General features: G+C 46.8%; 1 protein-coding gene across 3 annotated transcripts in view; it reads left to right on the top strand.

The window, feature by feature from the left end:
• Positions 1-3,788: 3,788 nt before the first annotated feature.
• Positions 3,789-9,346, top strand: part of Vcan (versican) — a 98,634-nt gene continuing 93,076 nt past the window's right edge. For all 3 annotated transcript variants that reach the window (XM_070031144.1, XM_070031145.1, XM_070031143.1), the window contains exon 1: positions 3,789-4,042. The gene's annotated coding sequence lies outside the window, so the exon portion shown is untranslated. The remainder of the gene's footprint in view (positions 4,043-9,346) is intronic.

Here is a 9,346-nt window from a genome sequence, read left to right as displayed (position 1 = left end):
AGAGCTCAGGGGCAGCGCCCAGGCCCAGAGTTCAGGCCCCATGACCGACAAAAAAAAAAAAGTGCAAAGAGATTTTCACTATCATTTGGCCTTTTGTAGGATTCCTTTTTAGTCTTTAAAAGAGATAATAAAGACCATGTATTATTTCTGCGTATCCTAGCAAACCAACACTTTAGTGATAGACAGAAAGAATGGCTTTACAACACTTGATACTCGTAAGACACCATGTTGGAAATGAACTTTACAACTTGGGGGGAAGGAAGCTGGGGTGGGGGAGAAAATGAGGGAGGGGGTAATAATGTTCGAAAAAAATGTACTCATTACCTTACTTACATAACTGTAACCCCTCTGTATATCACTCTTACAATAAAATAAAAAACAACATTCTATTAGACATAGAAAGAATGGCTGTCCCAAAAATGTAGTGTTTTTAAAAAAATATATAATTTATGACACTATCTTACTGGTTTTGGTTTCTTTTCCCTAGGTCTTTGAAAGCCAATGATAGTGTAGTTATAATCGGTTGCATTCTTTCACAATTCAGAAAGCGCACTCCACTTGCTTGTACCTAGCATCAGTCAGCTCAGGGAACTGAAACATGAACTCTTTGTTTCCTGAATTTGAATAGGACAGAACTCTTGTCATCCCTAGCCCAGCAACAGATACTGCCATGTCTAATACCATTTCGTCTTATCAACAAAAAAAGAAGACTGAAATACAATCCTAAAGGCCTTTGGAAGGAGGTTTAGATGAAGATAATGACATTCCCTGGAGACCCACCTGCCATCTACACCTTTCTTCTCTTAACTCATTGGCTGACTGCCCCTGACCTCAGCCAAGTTCTTAAAGACAAGATCAAGGCAAAGAAGCAAGTCATGTTACTTTTGGCTTATGATTTCTTGTAGACACCAGCATGACTGGAGATCTTGCTTTATCTCTACCTAGGATCTTAGAATTTATATATACAACATTCCTAGTACAAGCCCATGATTTCAAGGGGGATTCATTGGATGAGTTTTTAATTATTGTTTGATACAATCCGAAGTATTAAAGTGTAGTTTCAGCAAGAAAAACTGCAAAAATATTTACTATTCTAACACTTTTTGCAGTTTTTTTCAGACATTGCAGAATCAAAAATAGCTGCTTTCTTAAACTCTTAAACAATTTGAAAAGGAAAGCCCTCAAGAATACTTATGTAGATGGAGCTATGCACTCTATCCTTGATATACATTGCATGATTTTTTGAATTATAGATAACTAAAAGAAGAAATATTCCGTAGAGAAAGAAAGCAAATGTTAAAGTATCATTTTCTTAGCTATTTGACAGTGCAAAGAAGTGCTTAATTTTTCTAAACAATAATGTTACACACCAAAAGACAGGGAATGCAGTGTAAAGTTTTTGACTCTATACATATTCTTACCAGTTGAGACTGAGTAAGAAAGCAATTTTGCTCTGTGAAACTATTTGGTCCAGGGTTGTAATGCCTAGGGATGCTAGAGGAGCTATAAATAGCAAAGACATAGAGAAACGCATTTGGGAAGATAAAGTAAAAAACAAAATCTAAGAATGTAAGGAGTAACCAACCCAAAATTTTCTACAATGATCCACTATATGTAGATAATGTTACTTACAGTGAATGCTATCTATTTTAAAAGGATATTTACCCATTATTAGTTGTTTGTTTCTGAGCTATTTCTCCTCTGTATAATTGTTTAACTGATTTATATTAGGAACATAGAGTACGGTAATGGAGAAGTGCTAAGCTTTCAGATGGGCAGATCAGTCATGAAGTAGCCTTGCACAAGTCACATACACTCTGTGATACTCAGATTTACTCACATTTAAACATAAAAATGACACATATCTGGAAGTTTCCCAAGAAAGATTGACTTTGATGCCTGGATTATGTATTTTAATAAAAATTCATTTTGTCTTATTTTCCTCCCTACTGTAGTGATTCATCTTGAGTCAAGATTGGGTCCTGGTCAAAGCTCTGTTGTTCAGTGTGTGCAGTTACTTCTGTACTTTAGTTTGTACACAATATGCAAGGGTTGAAATCTGACTCTGTGCTATGACTCTGTCACTCTAAACATTCAATTGGATGCAATTTTATGAATGGTAGTAGACTCATTAGTAGAGACTTTGTGCCAAGAACAAATAATTCACTGCAAAAACCACCCATAATGCATAGGAGAGTTATATCCCTCTAGTAAGTAAGTAATACTGTAGTGAGCTGATGAATTTTTTTTTTAAATGAAAGAAAAAATGCACATCTTGCGCATGAAATTATCCTGATCAAACTTCTACCTGTTTATCATTTAAAACCTACAGTCATGCTGAATGCATATAACTTAGAAATGCATAGGAGACTATGAAGAGAGGCAAGCTTTATATGTGCTTTGTGTAAAGCCATGTTAAACCTTTAGAGAGAATAAGGAAGATACTTCCATATTTATCTAAAGTTTGTAACCCCAGTGCTCCACTAACAGGTCACTTGGACTTACTTAGTTCTCATTGTATAAAATAATACTTGACTTCAAAGAAAAAGGGAAAAACAAAAACTAACTCCCTCTTTTCTGAGGGGCTGAAATCCTTTGTGTCAACTGGTTGACCCTTTGCCCTGTAAGGTCCTATAGGAAATCTTTTGTAGCACAGGGCGGGGGGGGGGGGGGGGGGCTTCTTCCATGTGGTGATGTTTACATAGCGAGGTGAGCCTGAGTGAAAGAAAAAAATCTCATAAACACATGAAATATTTTGTTTCCTGACAGCAGGAAAGCTGACTGATATGGTTACTGACTGACTCGGTTACTCAGAAGAAGAAAAAAAAAATTAGTCAATAGTCTATTGGGGACACTTTCAAAGACCCAGGGGACGGCAAAAGGAAGTAAGCAGTGTGTAGACTTAAGTGGAGAGAGATGGGTACTTGGGGCAGAGGGACAAGATTGTCTTTGAATCCTGCTTGGGATTTGCCTGGGGGAATTTCCTGACCCATCCTTTATGACCCGGCTCTTTGTGTATTGCAGGGTGCCTCTGGGCTACCCGCTGAGCAGTTCCCTTGGGAGGGCTGAGGCCGAGCTCACACCTCCCTGGCTCACAGAAGGATCTGCCCTCCCCGCCCCCCATACCCCCCGGGGTCTCCTTTAGGATGGCCGGAGCCTGGAGTCTGACACTTCTTCAGATGGGACCCGCGAGCCCTGTGCGCCCATAAACCCGCGATGGCTATAGTTCTTGGCTGATTTTGCTGAGTTTCATGCGCTCCTAAAGAACTACCCGTACTCAATTGTTTCATGCTTGCCTAACCCACCAGAGCCTGGGGCTCCTTTCCCCTAATTCAGAACGCGCAGCGTGGGGGCGGGGAGTGGGGGTGGGGAAGGTGTGGGAAGGCGGGGGAGGAGAAGGGGTGTTCGGGAGCCCTGGGCGGTGGAATGGAGTGACTCGCTGAATGGGGAGTCTAGCGGTCCCCCAAGCCGATTGGTACTTCATGTCAGGAAGAAACTCTAAGAGGTGGGAGTGCCTGGGGAGGGAGGGAGGGAAGGAGGGAGGGAGGGAGGCAGGGAGGCAAGTCCCCACAGCGGGTTTTCCGCCCCTCCGCCCGCCAGCCTAGCCTGGGCTCTGAGGAGTGGCTGGAGCTTGCAGGGCTCTTTCTGGAGCCTGTGAATGAACCCTCCTCCTCTCCCTCCTCCTCTCCCTCCTCCTTCTGCTCGCCGAGTCTCCTCCTCGGCGCTGACGGTACCGTGATATAATGATGATGGGTGTCACAACCCGCATTTGAACTTGCAGGCGAGTTGCCCCAAGCCTTTCTGGGGAAGAGCTCAAGGCGCGAGGGTGCAGCCGCCGCAAGCATTAGGTCCTGAGGATAGGAACTGGGACCGGGATCGGCGACCAGCCCGGCATCCTCCCAGCCTCCAGCACCGACGGGCACCGTCCTCCACCCTTCCCCGAGCCGCCACCGGGCTTCCTATGTGACCCGCCCGGGCGACGCGGAGCGTGACAGCGCAGCGGACCGTTCTGCCCCACGACTGCAATCAGCTGCCTTTCAAGGTAATCACGTTTCTTTTGTTTCCCCCCTCCCCATTTTAAAAGAAAGAAAGAAAACTTATAGAAAAAATACCCCGCGAGTTTAGAAAAAAAGAGGTGCATGGCAATTGGTAGAGGGCTTTAATGAAGGCAAAGAGAACTATAAAGAGAAGTTAAAAAATTATGTGCTCTTAAGAGAAAAAAAAGGCACAACACCCCAAAGGCACAGGTAACTTTCAGGGAGGCTTTAGAAGAGAGGAAGACTGAGGAGGTTCCCTGGTGCTGAAAAAGATCCAGACAAAAGAAGTCGGGGGGGGGGGGATGGAGTGAAGGGGAAAGGACAGACAGAATGGAGAGAAGAAATAAGTAGAGAAACCCTGGAAAAGTCGTGGCATCTTGAACTGGGAGAAGGGTTGGGATTCCTGACACCTTGGCTTTTGTTATTTGCGTACGGGTTCGAGGCAAAAGTTTGAATGGGGACTCCAGTGACTTGGCTTTGCACCAGTCCCCGAAGCCACCTGGGTACTTAGGCTACCTGGCGTCCCGGCCCCTGTGTGTGGTCAGTGCCTGGCGTTCCTGGAAAGCCTCTCTGGAGCAGCCCCTGACAGGGCAGCGGGCTCCACAGCAGCCCTGGCCCCCCGAGAAGGTGATCCCCTCGATCTGCAGGCAGTGCGGGAGAAGGTCTAGCAGCGGAGGGGTGCCGGGTCTCGGGCTTCGGTTCTTTCACGACTTGGGGGGTTGTCACGGCCCTCTCAGGGAGCCCCCTGGGTTCTTTTGTCCTGCGCGCGGTGCGCGCTCGGGGCCGGCAGGAAAGGAGCCGGGGATGGGGGTGGGGTCGTCGGAGCCCCGCGGAGGTCTTGGAGGCGCCTGGGCGGGAAAGCTTGCCCTGAAGCCAAAGAAAGGTGGGCCCCCCTTTTTTCATCCTCACCCAGGAAAGAAAAACAAAACAAAACACGAAATGGGGGGGGGGGCTGTCGCTCGGGTCTCAGCAAGCAAACCAGTGCCTAGGACACTGTAGACAAAGGTGGTTCGGGGAGACCCGAGTTAGGGGTCCACGGTGCAGCCTTTCCGCCTGCAGAACAGCGCTCCGCGCTGCCCCCGGCCGCTTCCTACCCGCTCCCAGCGCTGGGCTCTAGTTGAGCAACTTTCCTAGCGGGTCCAGTGGCTGCGGAGCGCCGAGCGCGTGCGGGGAGTCCCGGGCACGCCCTCCGCCGGAGCGCCCCACCGCCCGGCGGGGACGGGGGCGCTGCGGAGCCACTGCGCCGCTGCGGGCGGAAGGGGGTGCCAGGGTGTCCCGGCTGGGTCTCGGTGTCACTGGGCGTGGAGCGGGCCGGGTGTTAGCGGACAGAGGGGGTAGGAAAACAGTGTCATAGCCTCAGCTATTCACCCTCGGATCCAGCTGCGCCCTGGCTACTCCTGCCTGTCCTTGGGAGATGGTGCGGGCTTAGGGGGCAGTCTCTGGGACTCTCGGAAAGAGGCGTGGGCGCGTTGTACAAAGTCTAATCAGCGTCCTTGCTTCTCATCTTTGTGTCCTGCCTCCCCCCCCCCTCCATCTCCCTCCCACCCGGTCTCCATCTTCTCCACCTCCCTCCTTCCCCTTCTCCACCGCCTCGCTCCATCTGCGTCCCCTCCCCCACCGCTGACAAATGAATGGCGAGTGTGAAATCCCTGCCTTCCTGGTCCTTGGAGGCCGGCTGGAAGGGAGGGGCGAGAGGGGCGGTGCGCTGCTTCGGGGTCGGTCTCCAGCTCCCGCTTCCCTCGCCGAGAACCCTGATGTCTAGGAATAGAGTTTTGCGGCGGGTGTGGGCTCCCCCTGATGGAGAAATTCAGCACAAGTGAGAGAGAGAGAATAAAAAAGAGAGACCCTCCCACCCAACACAAATGATTCACTTCCACAATCTTACGTTCCAGGTTGTGAATGACTCTTTTCTCCATCCAGTCCTTATTTTGCACTGCGGGATCTGGGATTTGGAGGAGTGACCAAACAAATAAAAAAAAAGGAATTTGTGTTTCCAAGTGCCTGGTGGTACCTTTTTGAGAGTTGCCTGGACGGTCCCCGGACCTTCTGGGAGGATCCCACTCCACCACTTGGTATTTCAGCATCGGGAATCTTAGTCAAGCAATGTGTGCCTATATTTAAGATGTACACTTTTAGAAACCTTCTCTAAGTCCACGCCGTTGCAAAATCAAGGTTCCTATTCCAGAACTTAAAACTTCCCTAACTTTAGGACCCACGTTGCTTATGGAAATGGGGTGCAGGGGGGCGCAGGGGGCTCACGCCTGGAGGCAAAGGGAAGGAAAGAAGGCATGCGGAAAGCCGGAGGGGACAAAGGAGGGAAAGAGAGAAAGAGAACAAGAATGGAACAGAGGTGGGCAGAAGCACGCCAATAGCTGGAACCAGAAGGACTCGGGTCGAGGTTTTTTTTTGTTGTTGTTCTGAATTTCGGGCGTCGTTTTAAGATACGTCTCAATGCTCCAAGTGTTAACCAACGCCTCTGCAGAGGCGCGCGCGCTTGGATGGAAGGGTGGGAAGGGACTGGAGGAGCCGCGGCGGCCCAGCTCCGCCCACTGGATCTGTGCGCTAGGCAGTCAGTCCTTCATCTCTCAGCCTCTAGGAGGAACTGAGTCCAGCACTTCCCTCAACGCCGGGGTGGGGGGAAAAGGGGGGTTCGCCAGCCGCCACGTGGGCTGGAGTTTCCACTCCAGGCAGTAGACGGGTGTGACTTCCCGGGCTCCGAGTCAGCTGCACAGCTGCACAGCTGCACGGGCGGTCAGCGCAGCCTGAGTCCAAAGGCGCCGGGGCCAGGGGGCCAGGGCTGGACTGGGACAGGGCTGGACTGGGGCGGGGCTGCACTGGGGCGGAGCGGAGGAGGGCGGGGCCCTGGCTTTGCCGGGAGTCCCGCGGCCGCCCAGCCAGAGCACCAGGGCGGGCGGCGGCTGGAGCGGATCCAGCTTCCATCCAGACAGTGCTACATGCTCTTATTCAAAGGCTTTACGATTTTTTTTTCTTTCTTGCTCTTTGGAAGTGATAGAGGTAGAAGAAGCTCCAAGTAAATTTTTTGGCGTAACAATGAGACGAATTTGTCCCGTGGTCCATGTATTAGTTTAAAAATACGTTCAAGTCGGTCTGAAGACTATTTTTAGCTGGGTACGAGAATAATCACTTTGGAGAATGCCATCGAGTGTAGAATGGCAGGAGATTGCTTTTGATAGATTTCCACCAGGGCACACAGTGATAGGTTGCTGCTATTGTGACTCTGTGATCCCTGACCAGGCGCCTTGGGGCAGGCAAGCTGGTGGGGGGGGGGAGCACCTCTGAGCCAGGGACCTGCAGGAAGATGATGAGACAGACTACAGTTGCTGTCCCATAGAGCTGCGTTTTATGTTTTTCTGGTTCTGTTTTGGAGGAACTAAGTTCTAGTGCTCTTTTTTGGTATCCCTTTCAATTGTTGCTAATCGGTCCTTTTTCCTTTTCCTTTCTGCCTAAAATCTGTGGCCTACATAGTGTTGAGTATACAGTTAAGCAATTGGGCAACTCATTGTGAAAATATTCATCTAAAGCAGTAGAATACCTTTTAAGAATTTAATATAAAAATAGAAAGGTAATAATTAGCTGGCTGAAAAAGACTCGATTTCCAGTTTCAGAACCGGGTATCAGGCTCAGAGTCCGACTTTTCCTGAGTTTTAAGTAACACCGAGAACATTCTGTAATGGGATGTGCCTGTCCCTAGCGGAGCTACAACAGGATTCCAATAGTTTTCAAAGCAATTGAGCAATGACTTCCTCCAGCAGGAAGTCCCCAGTTCTTAATCTTCTCGTGGGTGAGATTCACTTAGAATTTATGTAAGAATTCAAAGCTTTGTTTCTTTTGGTACACAAAAACATTATAGCTCTCCCTAAATCAGTTTGAAAGGAATCCCCTCAGGTGGATGTATATTTATATATGTAGGCCTCTTCTTTTTCTTTGGTCTTGAAAATTGGTGGGGGAAGCCTCTGCTATATTCCTCCAAAGCCTCTTATCATATCATGCCAAATTCTGTTTGGAAAGGAACTAAAGAGCTAACTCAAAGCTCATTTTGATTAATGAGAAAGGTTTATCTATTGTTCCATGCTTTCTTACACTGCTTAGCTTAAACATTTTTCTGGTTAATGATTGGTCAGTAAATGAGCATCCAAATCTTTGAGAGCACAAAGATCAACTAACTCTGTCTCCTCCAAACAAAGAACTAAGCCTTCCTTTCCTGGGAGCTTTTAAGTATGCTTTGTTGAGTTTCTTCATCAGTAGACACTGCATTTAAAATGGAATATATCACTGTGAAAGAGTATAACTTTTCAAAACATGGGCTTCTTTTAAGGCAAAGAATGAATTACTATATAGTAGGTTATAGCTTTACCAGTCACCTAGGGAAATTAGAGCAGACATTTATTGTTGGAAATTACTTGCTCTCACCTGAGAAAAATATATCACCTTTTGCACAGGTTTGTTTGTCCTGTACCAGAAAATACAAAGCCTTTATTCTCCTTGGTTTGGAATCAGAACAAGGAGTTAGAGACCAACCTCCATATGAATTGGTGAATTATGGCCCATTCCTTCTTGTACTTAGATGGGTAAATTACACATACACACACACACACACACCATGTATGTTTAGAGATATATAGATATATACATCTATATATAGATCTATATTTATATCTATTTGTCTTTAGATCTCTCTATATATTAATCTGACTAGATCTATTATATACAAAATGGTACAAATGTAGATCTACATCTGTATTTATATCTATTTTTATGTCTATATCTATGGCTATACTAATTCTTCCTTCTAAGAGTTTTAAGACATGTTAACACGTATAACATGAAGTTACTTATTTTGCAATGAAAACAGATAATGCATAGTGTATTATAGTCATGTTACTAGTCAACGGCTAATTCAGCTCTATATGAGGTATGGTGGTTTAGGCCCCAGACTTAGGATCAGAAGGTCCCCCCCTGGGAAAACCAAGTTGAGACAGAACATCTGGAGCTTCAAGGTCATAATTTATTAATTAATATATAGTTGTAAAGACCAAATTTCACACAGTACTATTACTACTGTCTAATAAGTTCATGAAATTTCATGTCAAAGTATTACCTGTTTCTTTGTATTACAGTGCTTCTCCCTTAGAAAGAACTAAGGAGTAATACTATGATATGCAATGCCCATTGCATTTACCTTGTATCTAAAGTATCCTGGACAGTTGGTTGTCTAAAAGAACTGGTAGGACAGTAGACAAAACCACCATGTCTGAGTCCTTAAGTTACCCCTCCATGAGCTGGGCTTC

The sequence above is a fragment of the Dipodomys merriami genome, unplaced genomic scaffold (assembly GCF_024711535.1).
Source record: "Dipodomys merriami isolate MVZ:Mamm:240054 unplaced genomic scaffold, mDipMer1.0.p SCAF_20, whole genome shotgun sequence".
In the NCBI taxonomy this organism is placed as follows: Eukaryota; Metazoa; Chordata; class Mammalia; order Rodentia; family Heteromyidae; genus Dipodomys; species Dipodomys merriami.
Note: the sequence above shows the minus strand (reverse complement) of the source record. Positions and strands in the feature narration are given on the sequence as shown.